The sequence below is a fragment of the Schistocerca piceifrons genome, chromosome 10 (genome assembly GCF_021461385.2).
Source record: "Schistocerca piceifrons isolate TAMUIC-IGC-003096 chromosome 10, iqSchPice1.1, whole genome shotgun sequence".
Classification (NCBI taxonomy): domain Eukaryota; kingdom Metazoa; phylum Arthropoda; class Insecta; order Orthoptera; family Acrididae; genus Schistocerca; species Schistocerca piceifrons.
Genome location: NC_060147.1, coordinates 9,701,331 through 9,719,906, shown reverse-complemented (window position 1 = coordinate 9,719,906; position 18,576 = coordinate 9,701,331). Strand labels below are relative to the sequence as shown.

Here is an 18,576-nt window from a genome sequence, read left to right as displayed (position 1 = left end):
TCTACATCCTCTTCCGTTTCCATAATATTGTCCCCAAGATCATCGCCCCTTTATAGACCCTCTATATACTCCTTCCACCTTTCTGCTTTCCCTTCTCTGCTTAGAACTGGGTTTCCATTTGAGCTCTTGATATTCATGCAAGTGGTTCTCTTTTATCCAAAGGTCTCTTTAACTTTCCTGTAGGCAGCATCTATCTTACCGCTCGTGAGATAAGCCTCTACATCCTTACATTTGTCCTCTAGCCATCCCTGCTTAGCCATTTTTCCTTCCTGTCAATCTCATTTTTGAGACGTTTTTATTCCTTTTTGCTGGCTTCACTTACTGCATTTTTATATTTTCTCCATTCATCAATTAAATTCAGTATCTCTTCTGTTACCCAAGGATTTCTACTAGCCCTCGTCTTTTTACCTATTTGATCCTCTGCTGCCTTCACTATTTCATTCCTCAAAGCTACCCATTCTTCTTCTATTGCAGCTATATACATGGGATATTCCATTTCGGAAATTGCTAGGGAATACAATATTCTGAGATTTGCCATGTCAAGAGTGTGCTGAGAATACCAAATTTCAGGCATTATCTCTCACTACAGACAAAGCAGCAGCGAATAGCTTTCACTTAATGACTGATAGCTCTGGCATTCGTGTAGATTTGTCAGTTCTAACAGACAACCAGCACAGCACGAGCTAACCAGAGAAATCAATGTGGGATGTACGACGAACGTATCCGTTAGGACAGAGCGGTGAATTTGGCATTAATGGGCTACGGCAGCAAATGACCGTTGCGAATGCCTCTGCTAACGGCACAACATTGCCTGCAGTGTCTCCTGGGCTCGTGACTGTATCAGTTGGAAAAAGGTGCCCTGGTCAGGTGAGTCTCAATTTCAGTTGGTAAGAGCTGGTAGGATTTGAGTGTAGTGCAAACGCCACAAAGTCAAAAATGGACTGAAGGCTTCAGTTTAAAATGGCCCTTCCCCACTTCACTTGGCATTTTCTCTCCAACGCCCGCCTACAATCCCCACCACCACCGCTCCCCCCACTTGTGCCCTGCAAACCGTGCACCTACTGACCACATTATTCTGCGCGGACTCTACCTATTGTCTGTGTACAGGCAGTCCCCCCCCATCCAGCAGTGCTACCTGTGGCCTCCTGCTCCTTGTACAAATATGCTCTCCCACGGCGCCTCTCTGTGCAGTGCACCGCCCACGGGAGGCAGCAGACGCACCACCAGCACTCGAACTCCGCCTCGCAAGGACCGTGATCGGAGGACTCGCCCACCTTGTGATGCCACCATCTCTCGCTTGCGGTGAGTTCCCTCATTTCACACACACACACACACACACACACACACACACACACACAGTAATATTATGTAGTCGAGAAGCTTCTTATTTGTCACTTTCACCTGGGAGACCATGTATACATTCCCTACAATCTTCCACGCATCATTGCTGTTCATGGATTTTGTGGCCCATTCTCCTTTTCTTAGCCGCATCACATCCATATCTTGTTGATGTCATCCTTTCCCCCTTGTATGTGGCCTTCCATGACCCTTTCTGCATTCGACAAATCTTGAAGGTGGGACTTGTGGTAGTTTCTCCTCTTCAATCCCAATCAGGTGTCCTGCCGGCAATCCAGATCCGACCCGTCAAGTGTCGACCGACAAGTAGTTTTCATTACACTATATTACTGTTGTATGAAGCATCTATTTCAGTGGAGATCAGTGGTGGTCAGCAATAGGAAGCTGAGCTCGAAGAATCTCAGTGTGAGGAATCTTTGTGGAAAAATTTCTTGAGAGACAGATAATGAGATTTCTGGCTCCCTTAACATAAAATCCTAAGTTATCTCGTATTTATTATTTGTGCTGGAACTTAAAATCTCAACTATACTCCAGCAGCTTAAGAACATACCTGTGATAAAATAAAAGTATGCTTATATCCATTTCAGCATCGGTAGTTGTGTGTTCGGAAAGAGGACAGCATCTGGTTCTGCATTTGTGGCTGGGATGCCGTGTTTTGGATGAGGGTGTTGCCACTAGATTTCGCCTTTATTGGGCGTAGCCTTGGGTACTCCCCAATGAAACATGCAGTTTCAGCTTCTATTCTGCATTTTTGTTTAGGCAGTGCCTTTGAGAAAGAATGACTAGTAATACTGAGTTGAACATTGAATATAGTGGCTCAGAAAGTGAGGAAGAATATGTTGTTACTTCATTATTAACAGTTTATCAGTTGACTGACAAGCATTCACCTGCGGTATGAGACGTATAGACCCGATGTGCTCCACACAACTCCTCCCAAGTTTTCTTTTACAGGAAACCATTATAAAATACACGGTCCTACTTCATAGTTACACGGGAATTAGAAAATGACTTCAAGTTTCAGGATATTTTAGCCGAAGTCCAGTGTTTGAGCATACACAAGATTTTATTAATGGTAGTCTTCAACTCTTATTTTGCACTTTAAGAGCTGTCTTCCCAAGTCTACTGGCCATATCCCTGCACCTTCAACCAGGAATTCCATTAGACACGTATATTAAACACTCCTCCTCGTACCCCTCTGTATCCATCTCTTCCTCCTTTTCTCAGTCCACCTTGTCCTCCCACCACTATATGTCTTATCTCGTCCCCCCACTCTCTGTCTCTTCATCTCCTTCGCCTGTCCCTCCACCATCCTCCACCTTCCCTCTCTTACCATAACCCCCCCCCCCCCCCCCCCAATTATATCCTCTTTCCTTCTCTCTTTATCTATCTCTCCTCTTCCTTTTCCACCTGGCTACAACACCTCTACACCTTCCACCTGTCACCTGCCTCTCCACCTCCTTCCCTCTCTGGCCATTTCCTCCTCCCTCTTGCTATACCATGTCAACATTTCTGCAACCGTGCTAATCGGCATGTGTAGCTCCTCCAATACAGTTCAATAAAGCAGGCCAATATTGCTCCCACAACATGCCCTTTCATGCAGGCTGCATATCAGGGGCCTGAAAATCATTTATTTGCCCCACTGTACAGGCTGCCATGCAAAGCAGGTCGATAAAGCAAGCCGATACTACTCCGACGCTACATGCCTGTCATGTAGGGCAACCTACATGCTAGAGTTAAGAAAAAACATTTCTTGACCCTGACATGTGGGCTGCCACACACAGCAGGTTGGCTGGCCAATACTGTTCCCACACAATGTGCCAATCCACCAAGGCAACCTATACACGATGGGCTGGAAAAAAACATGTGTTTGGCTGTATCTCTGCTCCTTTTGGAGCTAGGAGGTTATAAACCTCACAGTGTTGATACTTGTAAGACCTGTTGTTTCTGCACCAAATTTCGTTGCAATTGAATGTATAATATTAATTAAACCGACAAACAGCAAGGATGGATTCGTGATCGGAAATGACGAAAAAAAATTTGTATGAACATGTGTCCAGAAATGCATTAGTCAGAGGAACTTTCAATCGTCAGTGCCATCTACACTGGCAACAATGCATTCCAGACACATGTTCATAGGACCTCTTGTCATCCATTTCCAGTCAGAAATCTGTTCCTGAAGTTTAGTGGTTTCATTCTTATTCACCCTGTATATATAAAACAGATATTGATTGGCGACTCCATGGAGTGTTCTGTGCACCATGACCAAATAGTGGATACAATTGGAATTTTTTTTTTTTTGTTTTATTATCCTCAAAATCGGTTTTTGGTCACTTAGTGACCATCCTCAGTGCTGTAATATACAATTAAAATTGGTAGGCACTGGTATCAACAAGCTTAGAGCGATCACACAAACTCTAAGCTTGTTGATACCAGTGCCTACCAATTTTAATTGTATATTACAGCACTGAGGATGGTCAAAAAAAGTCAGCGTATTAAGGAGTTATCGGAATGTGGACTAAACTCGAGTATCACTCCTTTTTACAGGCGACTTTCAAAACAAGAGAGGGGTCGGATGCTGATCGAGGCAGCTGTGGTGGGGGCGGTAGAGATGATAAGGATGCTTCTGGTGGCTGGGGTGGATGTGAAAGCGAGGGACAACTGTGGAATGACTGCCCTGCACTGGGCAGCAGTCACAGGACACGTGGAGGTGGTGAGGTGCTTGTTGCGGAACGGGGCCGAGGTGGGCTCCAAGGACAGCGAGCAGAGGACGCCCCTCCACTTGGCTGCGATGGCTGGGCACGCAGCTGTGGTGCGGCTACTGATGGTGCCCACTCCTGGCTCTGATGCTGGATGTCAGTACAGGGCAATGCCGCTTCGTGCAAATGCTGATGGCCTAGCTGATGTGGGGGCTGTGTCACATCAGGCAGGAAACTACAGGAGAGTCCAGAACTGATATCGGGGACACTCCCTCCTCTCCAATGCAGAACTGGCAGTACCTTGCGCAGATGCTGTCTGCAATTAAATTGAACTATGTGTAGAGAAACTATTATTATTTTTAAATAAAGAATTCAAAATAGTAGTTGTACACCCACAGACTTCTTCCCATATTTACCTAGTATATAATGTGTGTTTCAAATGAATGTTGGGGCTTTAAGGCTTTGTACCATTTATACATTATTGACTGACAATTCATCAGTAAACAGTTTTTAATATAGGTGTTAAAATTATTAAATATAAAACTGAATGAGAAGTTCAATAGTTGACTCTAGCTGTCAATTATAGACCACTCGCCGATTTCACAACTTTTAAGTTGCATCAGTGATGTATATAAATGCTATATCAGATGGTGTAGAGATTAGTTACAGAATCCCACAGAGTAACTGTTGGTGTGGCTAGGCATAGTTCTCAGACCTCCTCAATTGATCACCAACTGAGGCAAAAAAATAATAATAATAATAAAAAAAAAAAAATCATCAGTCCGGCTCAATTTCCATCACTGCCACAGTACCCACACGGCAGTCAAGGCACGCCCTTCAATAACACACAGGATGCTCATTTATTTATTTATTTATTTATTTATCTTACTGCTCGAAACATGTATTTCACATGCATGGGCAATGTTACAGTAATTACATTTAGATTATTGATACACAGTATATATAGATTACATGCTATTAAGTAAAAGATCATTTAAGTATATTTAACATAGCATTCCTGAGGTCAAATCATGTCAGCACCATACTGTATGGGCACTTCAATATAAGCCATTTTTTTAACTCATTTTTAAAAATTCTACCAGAAAGCTGTTTCAGGTTGTTTGGCAGAGAATTATAAAATATTGCTCCCTTAATGAATGGGGTATTTGTTGTTAGATTCAATCTTCTGCTCACCATATGAAAGTCTGATTTGTGTCTTGTATCGTAATCATGGATTTTCATATTCCTGTTTGTCACTTGTTTGTCTTTTTTCACAAATAATATTGATTGAAACATATATACTGCACAGATAGTCACAATATTAAAATTAATAAACAGGTTTTTGCATGAAGTTCTGGGTCTTACTTTCACTCATAGCTTATGTTGTCAGCTACTATTTTGGTGACAAACACATGAGACGGCAGCTTTTGGGCCCAGTACTTCCCTGGATAGTGTCCATAAGGGGGCATTATCTGTTGCTTGACATAGGCCGACAACAACATATTTTAATCATTAAAGTGATAACAGTTCGTGATTTCACCACAGACATGACATTCATCATAGATGAGAGTTATTTTGTTATCAGTTGATGATGATGTTTTTTTTTTTTTTTTTTTTTTTTTTTTTTTTTTTTTTTTTTTTTTTTTTTTTTAAAAAAATCAATTGAGGAGGGCTGGGAACTTTGCCTGGCCACACCAACAGTTACTCTGCAACAGTCTGTAACTACTCCCCACACCATATTATGTAGCATTTATATACACTAGAACATGAAACTTAAAAGTTGCGAAACCAGTTGTGTGGGTCTGTAATTGTCATGAATATATACAGTTACTGCAGACAATTGGACTTTTCCTTCAGTTTTATATTTAATAATTTAAACATGTGTTTTAAAAAACTCTTTAACTGCATGAATTGTCAATCAGTCATGTATAACTATTTTAGCTGTGGTTGCCCCAGTTTTGAAATTATTTGCAGCATTTAACTGTGAGTTAAATAATACACCAAATAAAAGTGAAATTCAAACAATTTTATTTGTGTATATGCATGTGAATGCACTGCTTCCCGTATCTTCCATTAGAAACAGTTATAGCAGAGATGGTAATTATGGATCGGAGAGGTTTTTGTGTTTTACAATTTGTGAGGACTGAATCGACTGCTACGGTGTAACATATGTTCCATATTCAGTTCCTTTGTAATCCATCAAGTGATGATAACAGCCGTAGGTGGCATCATTAGTTTGAAGAAACCAGCTGTGTGTGCAAAAGTTATATGTTAAGTGAATATACAATTATCATAAACCTATGGTGTAGTGAATTTGTAAATGAGGAATTGATTTGTGATTTCACCCCATGTCAAGAAGATAGACTTACAAGTAAAGATATTATCAATCATACTACATTTTTATGGGGTGCAAATACTAATAATATTGAAAGAAAACTTTAAGCAATAATGAGTTTTCTAAGGAAGATGTCAGCTTTGATATTTGTGTAGTCCTGGAAAGTAGAATTACAAGTAGATATACTCGAGCATATGCTAGTTTTAAATTTCGTGGTGCCAAGTATAGGATTATGGAGGAGTATATGAATGGATTATTAAGCTGTGAATACACATCACATACATTAACAGGTCATTTATGTTTAATGAGAGAGTAAGGTTTATCGATGGATGACTGTACTGTATTGGGCATCGTATGTTACATAGCTGTACTGTATCTGACAGTGAGAATTGTATTGTCTAACACATGGATGGGAGATAAAAGTTTAAGTTGTATTTACAGACCAAACCCCAGTGATGGGTAGGTGACCTTCTATTGAGTGCAAATAGAGGCACTGCAGATGCAGTGTTACTCACATAATCAGTGTCCCGAACAGAAAAGACTTTTGCTTATTTCGTAAGTTGACTCTTGAGTTTTATATGTTGTGTTATTGTAATTATTTATCTGAGACAAAATTAGCCACAATTTTATTTTCATTTATTAGTTCATAAATTGACTACAACAGTGAAAGTTGTATAGAAGAACTGGAAACACGCAGAGTTCATCTCCAGGTGACTAGCAGTAGAGGAGTAACTGGCTGACTGTAGCCTACATAACTGACCGATGAGAGCCATCCAATGGCAGCTGATTCAGTTGTGTCATTGTTTACTGCAATCTGTTTTGTTCATTTTTATTGTCTTTCTCATTTCATATCTGCATCCTGCAAATTATATATAATCATATATAATTTTAAAATCAAATTAAGCAGAATAATGTGTTTGTTACAAAGATTTGTTGATACCAATGATAAGATTTTGTTCATTATGTAAATATGTAATAGTTTGTACTGTTCTGCACCTTGACAAGTCCAGTATCAAGAATGTGATAATACGGGCGCTAAATAAATAAATCTATGACTTGACTCGAAATTGCACCCTCATTTATTTGACTGAAGCAGTAAGTGGTTGATACTCATTAGGCAGGTGGTCATAATGTTCTGTCTGATCAGTGTACAAACATCAGCATGAAATGCCCTACAGGAGAGCAAAACTTCGTAAAAAATGAAACTAATATAAATTTCAGCTAATTGATGGCCTAATATTTCCTTAAAGAGGTGTAGAAGTATCGCTGAGAGAAACCACTTTGTAATATAGAGAAAAACAATAGGTAAAATATGCACTGCCTGTAACGTGACATAGTCTCCTGAATCCAGACGTAGTGATAAAGAGGTGTTTACTCATGGAAAGATACGACATTCCACCCTTACTACTCTCTCTCCTTTGTATCTGCCGTTAATACCGTTTACATTGCTCTTATACTTCTCACGGTCCTCTAAATTCATGTTTTCTGCTTTTGCTGTACATGTTTTAAGTTTTCCCTCATTCCCTTCATTTTCTCGGTTTGATGCCAAATGTTCAATAGATACGAACACACTGGTGCGAAAGAAAAACAACACAAAAAAATAATTAACATATAATTATGAAATTTTGGGAGTACATTTGTCGGGGTAACCTATTGAAGTCATTAACATTGCAGATCGTAGATTAATGTAATGTGAGATAAACCACTGCAAATAATAACCGGTGTAACTGTCACAATGTTGAATACAAGCAAGCAAACGTGCACGCATTGTATTGTACAGGTGTCGGGTGTCAGTGTGTGCGATGGAGTTCCACACCTGCTGCACTTGGTCGATCAGTACGGGGATGGTTAGTGCAGTTTGTGGATGGCACTGGAGTTGTTGTCAAATGGTGTCCCGTATGTGCTCGAGTGGAGACAGATCTGGTGATTGAGCAGACCAAGGCAACATGTTGACAGTCTGTAAAACATGTTGTGCTGCAACAGCAGTATGTGGGTGAGCTTTATCCTTTTAGAAAACACTGACTGAAATGCTTTTCATGAATGGCAGCACTACAGGTCGAATCGCCATACTGACATAGAGATTTGCAATGAAGATGTGGAGGTTAGCCACAAGAGTGCTTCTGCCGTCACATGTATTCACACCTGCAGGTGTAGGCCCAGTGTGTCCAGCACACAGACAGGTTGGTAGCAGATCCTCAACTTATCTCCTCCTATCCATCACACGACTATCACTGGCACCAAATTTCATCAGAAAATACAACATACCTCCGCCCTCGCCTGATATCACTGGAGCCGCAAATGGCGGTGATTTGGAGTCAGTGGAATGCACGCCACAGCGTGTCTGGCTCGGAGATGTTCTTTGAGTAACCTATTTGTAACAGTTTGTTGTGTCACTGTGGTGCCAACTGGTGGACAAATTGCTTCTGCAGATGTGGTACGATGCACCAGAGCCATATGCCAGTCACTATCATTTTCCCTCTTGGTAGTGCCATGTGGCCATCTGGAGGCCGGTTGTCCTGTGACCGTACATTCTCGCGACCGCCGCTGTCAGCAGTTATATACAGTGGCTGAATTCCTGCCATGTCTTTCTGCAGTATCACAGAAGGAACATCCAGCTTTTCGTTGCCCTATTGCACGACCTTATTCAAAATCATTGAGGTGAGGTGTCGATAATAGTGTCTTCGCACCTTAAAGGGATTTTTGGCTAACATCAACTCAGCACGTCCAATCTCAAAGGTAACTAACACTCACAACCGTAAGAGTGGGTGTTTAATGCAAACCTGATTTGCATCCTCATAGTGGTACTACTGACACTACTATAATGTGACTGGTGTGAAACGTGAACAGACGTCATCTTTCAGATGTAGAAACACACCAGCCAACTTTCGTTTATGTCGCCTAATTCCTCCTTTGTGTTGCGCCTTTTTACGGTCAGTGTACTTAAGACAGTACGGAAAAAGATCTGTCACCTTACTTTGGAGCTGAAGCAACTAAAATGCCGCCGGCCGGGGTGGCCGAGTGGTTTTAGGTGCTACAGTTTGGAACCGAGTGACCACTACGGTCGCAGGTTCGAATCCTGCCTCTGGCATGGATGTGTGTGATGTCCTTAGGTTAGTTAGGTTTAAGTAGTTCTAAGTTCTAGGGGACTGATGACCTTAGAACTTAAGTCCCATAGTGCTCAGAGCCATTTGAACCATTTTGAACTAAAATGCTTGAACTGTTTATCCAGTTTCATTGTAATTCACACTGTTTGAATTCCAGTAACTTTATTTAGTATAGAACTGTTAATTATCAGTACAATAAAGGGCAGTGCTTTGAAAACTGCTTGTTTTGCGCCATAAATTACGGTCATGGCATGTCGGAAATCACACCTTCTCAATAATGTAGTATGGACACACTAAATAGGCACTGATTATTTATACATTTCTTTCCTACAAATATAATGAGGTGACTAAAGTCATGGGACACCTCCCAGTTTCCTGTAGGACATCCTTTTAACCTGTGTAGTGCAGTAACTTGACATGGCACGGACTCAGCAAGTAGGAAGTTCCCTGCAGAAATATTGAGCCGTAGCTGTTCATAATTATGAAAGTGTTGATTGTGCAGGATTTTGTGTACAAAGTGACGTCACGATTATATCCCATAAATATTCGATGTGGTTCATGTTGGGTCATCTGTACGGCCAAATCGTTCGCTCGAATTGTCCAGAACTTTCTTCAAACCAATTGCAAATACTTCTGGTGCGTTAACATGGCGCATTGTCATCCATAAAAATTCCATCATTGTTTGGGAACAGGACTTCCGTAAATGGCTACAAATGATCTACAAGTAGCCCAACGTAATCATTTCCAGTCAATGACCTGTTCAATTGGACCATTTCATGTAAACACAGCCAACACCTTCATGGGCCGCCAACAGCTTGCACAGTTCCTTGCTGACAATTTGGGTCCATTATCTCATGAGGTTTGCACCACATTCAAACCCTACCATCAGTTCTTACCAAACATAGTCGGCACTCATCTGACCAGACCATGGTTTTCCACTCGTCTACTGTCCAACTGATACGGTCACAAGCCCAGGAGAGGATCCGCAGGTGACGTCGTGCTGGTCGTCTGCTTCCATAGCACTTTAATGCCACATTTCTCCACACTGCCCTAACAGATACATTTGTCGTACATCCCACACTGATTTCCGTGGTTACTTAACCCAGTGTTGCTTGTCTTTACCACTGAAAACTCTATGCAAACGCTGCTGCTCTCGGACAGTAAGTGAAGGCTGTTCAGCCACGGTGTTGTCCGTGGTGAGAGTTAATGCTTGAAATTTGGTATTCTCAGCACACTATTGATGCTGTAGATCTTGGAATATTGACGATTTGTGAAATTCCGCATTCAAAATCTGCCGATTCCCATTGTGTGGCCATAATCATTTGGAATACTGTCAAACGGGGTGATTTCGGATGGTTTTGTTGTTATTTTGATTGTAACTTTCGTATGTATTGTTAGATTCAATTGATTGTTGTGGAAGTGGTAGGGTATATGTGTAACGAATAAAATATCCCAGTACCAGAAAGTGTATGTGTAGGTATATTTATCTGAGGCAGTTAAATAAAGTGTCCAAAGTCACCCCATGGATTGGGGTGATTTCGGACACATGTTTTTTTAAATCTCTGTCCGAAGTTACAGTATACAGAGGGCGGATTTGTAGAGTTACTGCCTTTTTTAAAAATTATACATGCTTTTTATTTGATTTTGGGGATATTTCACACATTTTAAGGTAGCCCTTGGTACGAATAAGTGATATGGAATGATATAATGAATTTTATATATTACAGATAAGTTTTTATTTGGAAGAATTTAAATAAAAATTTTTTACAGTTCTTAACTGAAATATTAGAAACAGAAACAAACAAAGTAATTTAACTAAAAGGTCAACATAATTGTCATTTGAGGAATAAATGCGCCCCATTCTTCTCCTGGCAAATTATTATGAAATTTCTTCTCTTTTGGACCAGATTTATCAAGGTAGACTTTAACTAAATATCTAATATCCAATTTAGAGAAGGGAAATCCCCACTGCGCAACATTTCTTCTTCTTCTTTATTTAGCACTGGCTGTCCTCCCATTTTTTTCGGACGTGCTTCCTGCACTTTATTTTGTAGTGTTGATTTAGGTAGACCACACAAATCACACGCTTTTCTGTACGATAATTTACCACTCTGAATATCACCAACAGCTTTCTCTAAAAGTTACAGGTAGCACCTCTCGTGTTCTTACACGTTCTTGGCTTTGTCCAAAATCACCCCACACAATACACAGTTTTGCAAAAACCGTCGTTATTTTTTAACCTTGCACGAGAAACTCGACAAACTTGTAGAGAAATTGTCTCAATGCTGTTAGCTACTGAGTGCGTCGACAATTATGGTTACAAGTACATCGACAATTACGGTTACAATAACTTACCGCTCGGCGCAACAATAGAAAGTTTCCACTTGAAATATGGTATCCCGGCTGATACACAAAGTTGAAATATGCTCACTATTTTTTATTTACTTAAATTTGGCATATTTTGTGGCAGTACCTTTTCCGTTAGATGTTTACAAGGCGGTATTGGTCTTGGCTTCAGTTGTCTAGTGGAAGTATGATTCCACAATGCATCTTTGTCGGCTGCAGAAATGACCTGGTTCAATGTGTTTGCCTCATTTTTGGTGCTTCAGATACCATTTCTTCGAATGTAGTTTCTTCTTAAAGTTTATATATAAAAAAATAGTAACATAATTCAAAATTATTTATGACGGCGACCTGCACATTGTTCTACCGTCAACACACACCAAGAGTTAACTGCCGACTGACTATAGTCAAAGACAACTCCAGCGTCAAAGACATTTTACACAACCCACAAGCTTCCACTTGTAATCAGTCTCTTTGCTATTCTTCGACACATTTACTAATAGTAACCAATATGCTTTCACTCTCAAAAATATAAGTAAATTAACATATAATGAGGCAAATTATAATAAAAAAAAATTCTGACAAAAAATATAAGAAAACATTTACAATTTGGTATCGACAAATCCGGTAGAAAAATAACACATCTCCCAGATCCATTACACACTTTACGATAATGCATGGATTTTTGACACTGAGACTGTTCGTCAATTATTCACCTAGGGAAACAATTGACGCAAAATAAAAGTTGGGGAAAGCAATAATTGCAATCCTGTGCTTAAAATAGCTGGTGCATGGACATTACAATAAGTATCTCATTGTCTCTATGCAGTGGCAAAAAGCAAATAAGCCATACTGACCGAATTTGCCCCGGTGTCCGAAATCACCCCGGCTGACGGTACCTTTTCACATGTGTACAAATCACAGCCCTGCCAATACACTGCCCTCTTTAAACTTGTGTACGTGATAGCACTGCCAAATGCATGTGTGACTATCGCTACCCACTGGCTTCCTTACCTAAGTGTAAAGCATTTAGCAGGGGCCACACCCTACCATTCCCTCTGCTCAGGGGAAGAGAAAAAGTGGATAAAACTCAGTTGCGTACTCTGCGTGACTTTTGGGTGCCTATTTAATTTTGGAGTTATAACTGAAAATGTATTACACTGTAAACCATTCACCTATCTTTCAGTGAGTGGTGTTCCATACCTGGCTCTGGTCTTAAAGACATATTCACATCAAGAGGATGTATGAGTAAGTGTGAATGAATGACATTGTTGAAACGGCTGATTATGGCTGAAAATAGAAGGAATGGCTGCTCCAGAGAATGCTCTGTCAGAAACTGATTTTAGGTGACAAAAGAATGAACTGCAGTAGATGACGCATGTTGTAGCCATGAATTTAAACTTGTGTTCCTACCTAACCAATAATGTGGAATGTGTCAAAGAAATGTTCATAACCAACCTACAGCAGAACAGTTAATACAAATACAAATTGATTCAACTTAGTGAACATTAATAGATCAGTTTTTAAAATACAAAGCAAAGAAAGGACATACATAAACAACGCAGATTTCTCAAGCTCCAAAAGTTGGTATGGAGCATGTGGTGCCTTATTTCCAGCAAAAACCCATTGAAGGGAGAATAAACACTGTAGCCACACAAGCAGATCACCCTGCTGTAAAGGACAAAAACTGTACCATATTTCACAAACCAAATAAATTATCCCACTTGAAAGTGCAACAAATGAATAGGTAATGAAGGACATACCAAAAGAAAGAAGGTTGTCCCAGTAACTCCCGTAGTCAGTATGCTGGATTTGGTGGTTTCCTTCCACCAAAAACCCAATAGATGGGAAAATAAACATTGCACCCATACAAAGGAATCTCCCTGCTGTTGGGAAAGACCACTTTCATACAATTTGTAATGGAACCTCATTTTCCTTGCTGTAACTCAGGATAATACTATTAAAAATATAAAGTGAAGATTGACATACCTAACGAAGCAGTTTTGTCAAGCTGGAAAATTTTCTTACTTAGTACGGTACATGTGGTGTCTTATTTCCACCAAAAACCCATTGAAGGGAGAATAAACACTGTAGCCACACCAGCAGATCACCCTGCTGTAAAGGACAAAAACTGTACCATATTTCACAAATCAAACAAATTATTCCACTAGAAAGTGATGCAAATAAATAGCTAATGAAGGACATACCAAAAGAAAGAAGGTTCTCCCAGTAACTCAAGTAGTCAGTATGCTGGATGTGGTAGTTTCCATCCACCAAAACCCCAGTTGATGGGAAAATAAACATTGCACCCATTCAACGGAATCTCCCTGCTGTGGGGAAAGAACGATTCAATACAATTTGTAATGCAGTCACATTATTCTTAGTGTAACTCGGGATAGTACTATTAAAAATACAAAGTATAGATCGACATACCTCAACGAAGCAGTTTTGTCAAGCTCCAAAGGTTTCTTAGTTAGTATGGTGCATGAGGTGTCTTATTTTTACCAAAATCCCGTTGAAGGGAGAATAAACACCCTAGCCACTCAAGCAGATCACCCTGCTGTAAAGGACTAAAACTGTACCATATTTCACAAATCAAATAAATTATTCCACTAGGTAGTGATACAAAGGAATAGGTAATGAAGGACATACTAAAAGAAAGAAGGTTGTCCCAGTAACTCCTGTAGTCAGTATGCTGGATGTGGTGGTTTCCTTCCACCAAAAACCCAGTTGATGGGAAAATAAACATTGCACCCACACAACACAATCTCCCTGCTGTGGGGATAGAATGATTTAATACAATTTGTAATGCATTCACGTTGTTCTTAGTGTAACTCGGGATAATACTATTAAAAATATAAAGTGAAGATCGACATACCTAAACGAAGCAGTTTTGTCAAGCTCCATAAGTTTCTTAGTTAGTATGGTGCATGAGGTGTCTTATTTCCACCAAAATCCCATTGAAGGGAGTATAAACACTGTAGCCACTCAAGCAGATCACCCTGCTGTAAAGGACTAAAACTGTACCATATTTCACAAATCAAATAAATTATTCCACTAGGAAATGATACAAAGGAATAGGTAATGAAGGACATACCAAAAAAAAGAAGGTTGTCCCAGTAACTCCTGTAGTCAGTATGCTGTATGTTGTGGTTTCCTTCCACCAAAAATCCAGTTGATGGGAAAATAAACATTGCACCCATACAACACAATCTCCCTGCTGTGGGGATAGAATGATTTAATACAATTTGTAATGCATTCACGTTGTTCTTAGTGTAACTCGGGATAATACTATTAAAAATATAAAGTGAAGATCGACCTACCTAAACGAAGCAGTTTTGTCAAGCTCCATAAGTTTCTTAGTTAGTATGGTGCATGAGGTGTCTTATTCCCACTAAAATCCCATTGAAGGGAGAATAAACACTGTAGCCACTCAAGTGGATACCCTGCTGTAGAGGACAAAAACTGTACCATATTTCACAAATCAAATAAATTATTCCACTAGGAAGTGGTACAAAGGAATAGGTAATGAAGGACATACTAAAAGAAAAAAGGTTGTCCCAGTAACTCCTGTAGTCAGTATGCTGGATGTGGTGGTTTCCTTCCACCAAAAACCCAGTTGATGGGAAAATTAACATTGCACCCATACAACGCAATCTCCCTGCTGTGGGGAAAGAACGATTTAATACAATTTGTAATGCAGTCACGTTGTTCTTAGTGTAACTCGGGATAATACTGTTAAAAATACAAAGTGAAGATCGACATACCTAAACGAAGCAGTTCTGTCAAGCTCCAAAAGTTTCTTAGTTAGCATGGTGCATGCAGTGTCTTATTTCCACCGAAATCCCATTGAAGGGAGAATAAACACTGTAGCCACTCAAGCAGATCACCCAGCTGTAAAGAACAAAAACTGTACCATATTTCACAAATCAAATAAATTATTCCACTAGGAAGTGATACAAAGGAATAGGTAATGAAGGACATACCAAAAGAAAGAAGGTTGTCCCAGTAACTCCTGTAGTCAGTATGCTGGATGTGGTGGTTTCCTTCCACAAAAACCCAGTTGATGGGAAAATAAACATTGCACCCATACAAAGCAATCTCCCTGCAGTGGGGAAAGAATGATTTAATAAATTTGTAATGCAGTCACGTTGTTCTTACTGTAACTCGGGAAAAAACTATTAAAAATATAAAGTGAAGATCGACATACCTAAACGAAGCAGTTTTGTCAAGCTCCATAAGTTTCTTAGTTAGTATGGTGCATGAGGTGTCTTATTACCACCAAAATCCCATTGAAGGGAGTATAAACACTGTAGCCACTCAAGCAGATCACCCTGCTGTAAAGGACTGAAACTGTACCACTTTTCACAAATCAAATAAATTATTCCACTAGGAAGTGATACAAAGGAATAGGTAATGAAGGACATACCAAAAGAAAGAAGGTTGTCCCAGTAACTTCTGTAGTCAGTATGCTGGATTTGGTGGTTTCCTTCCACCAAAAATCCAGTAGATGGGAAAATAAACATTGCACCCATGCAACGCAATCTCCCTGCTGTGGGGAAAGAACGATTTTATTCAATTTGTAATGCAGTCACGTTGTTCTTAGTGTGACTCGGGATAATACTATTAAAAATATAAAGTGAAGATCGACCTACCTAAACGAAGCAGTTTTGTCAAGCTCGATAAGTTTCTTAGTTAGTATGGTGCATGAGGTGACTTCTTTCCACCAAAATCCCATTGAAGGGAGAATAAACACTGTAGCCACTCAAGCAGATCACCCTGCTGTAAAGAACAAAAACTGTACCATATTTCACAAATCAAATAAATTATTCCACTAGGAAGTGATACAAAGGAATAGGTAATGAAGGACATACCAAAAGAAAGAAGGTTGTCCCAGTAACTCCTGTAGTCAGTATGCTGGATGTGGTATTTTCCTTCCACCAAAAACCCAGTCGATGGGAAAATAATCATTGCACCCCTACAACGCAATCTCCCTGCTGTGGGGAAAGAACGTTTCAATACAATTTGTAGTGCAGTCACGTTGTTCTTAGTGTAACTCGGGATAGTACTATTAAAAATATAAAGTGAAGATCGACATACCTAAACGAAGCAGTTTTGTCAAGCTCCACAAGTTTCTTAGTTAGTATGGTGCATGAGGTGTCTTATTTCCACCAAAATCCCATTGAAGGGAGAATAAACACTGTAGCCACTCAAGCAGATCACCCTGCTGTAAAGGACTAAAACTGTACCATATTTCACAAATCAAATAAATTCTTCCTCTAGGAAGTGATACATAGAAAATAGGTAATGAAGGACATACCAAAAGAAAGAAGGTTGTCCCAGTAACTCCTGTAGTCAGTATGCTGAATGTAGTGGTTTCCTTCCACCAAAAACACAGTTGATGGGAAAATAAACATTGCACCCATACAACGCATTCTCCCTGCTGTGGGGAGAGAACGATTTAATACAATTTGTAATGCAGTCAGATTGTTCTTAGTGTAACTCGGGATAGTACTATTACAAATATAAAGTGAAGATCGACATACCTAAATGAAGCAATTTTGTCAAGCTCCAAAAGTTTCTACGTTAGTATGGTGCATGCGGTGTCTTATTGCCATCAAAATCCCATTGAAGGGAGAATAAGCACTGAAGCCACTCAAGAAGATCACCCTACTGGAGAGGACAAAAACTGTACCATATTTCACAAATCAAATAAATTATTCCACTAGGAAGTGATACAAAGGAATAGGTAATGAAGGACATACCAAAAGAAAGAAGGTTGTCCCAGTAACTCCTGTAGTCAGTATGCTGGATGTAGTGGTTTCCTTCCACCAAAAACCCAGTTGATGGGAAAATAAACATTGCACCCATACAACGCAATCTCCCTGCTGTGGGGAAAGAACGACTTAATACAATTTGTAATGCAGTCATGTTGTTCTTACTGTAATTCGGGATAATAATATTAAAAATATAAGGTGAAGAGTGACATACCTAAACGAAGCAGTTTTGTCAAGCTCCATAAGTTTCTTAGTTAGTATGATGGATGCGGTGTCTTATTTCCACTGAAATCCCATTGAAGCGAGAATAAACACTGTAGCCACTCAAGCAGATCACCCTGCTATAGAGGACAAAAACTGTACCATATTTCACAAATCAAATAAATTATTCCACTAGGAAGTGATACAAAGGAATAGGTAATGAAGGACATACCAAAACAAAGAAGGTTGTCCCAGTAACTCCTGTAGTCAGAATGCTGAATGTGGTGGTTTCCTTCCACCAAAAACCCAGTTGATAGGAAAATAAACATTGCACGCATACAATGCAATCTCCCTGCTGTGGGGAAAGACTGATTTAATACAATTTGTAACACAGACACGTTATTCTTAGCGTAACTCGGGATAGTACTGTTAAAAATACAAAGTATAGATCGACATACCTCAACGAAGCAGTTTTGTCAAGCTCCATAGGTTTCTTAGTTAGTATGGTGCATGAGGTGTCTTATTTTTACAAAAATCCCATTGAAGGGAGAATAAACACCGTATCCACTCAAGTAGATCACCCTGCTGTAAAGGACAAAAAGTGTACCATATTTCGCAAATCAAATAAATTATTCCACTAGGTAGTGATACAAAGGAATAGGTAATGAAGGACATACCAAAAGAATGAAGGTTGTCCCAGTAACTCCTGTAGTTAGTATGCTGGATGTGGTGGTTTCCTTCCACCAAAAACCCAGTTGATGGGA

General features: G+C 39.8%; 1 non-coding gene across 1 annotated transcript; it reads left to right on the top strand.

Annotated features, from left to right (window-relative positions):
* Positions 1 to 9,391: 9,391 nt before the first annotated feature.
* Positions 9,392 to 9,475, top strand: Trnap-ugg. Its single transcript has one exon. It is a non-coding gene; the product is annotated as a tRNA-Pro (tRNA).
* The last annotated feature ends 9,101 nt before the right edge of the window (positions 9,476 to 18,576 follow it).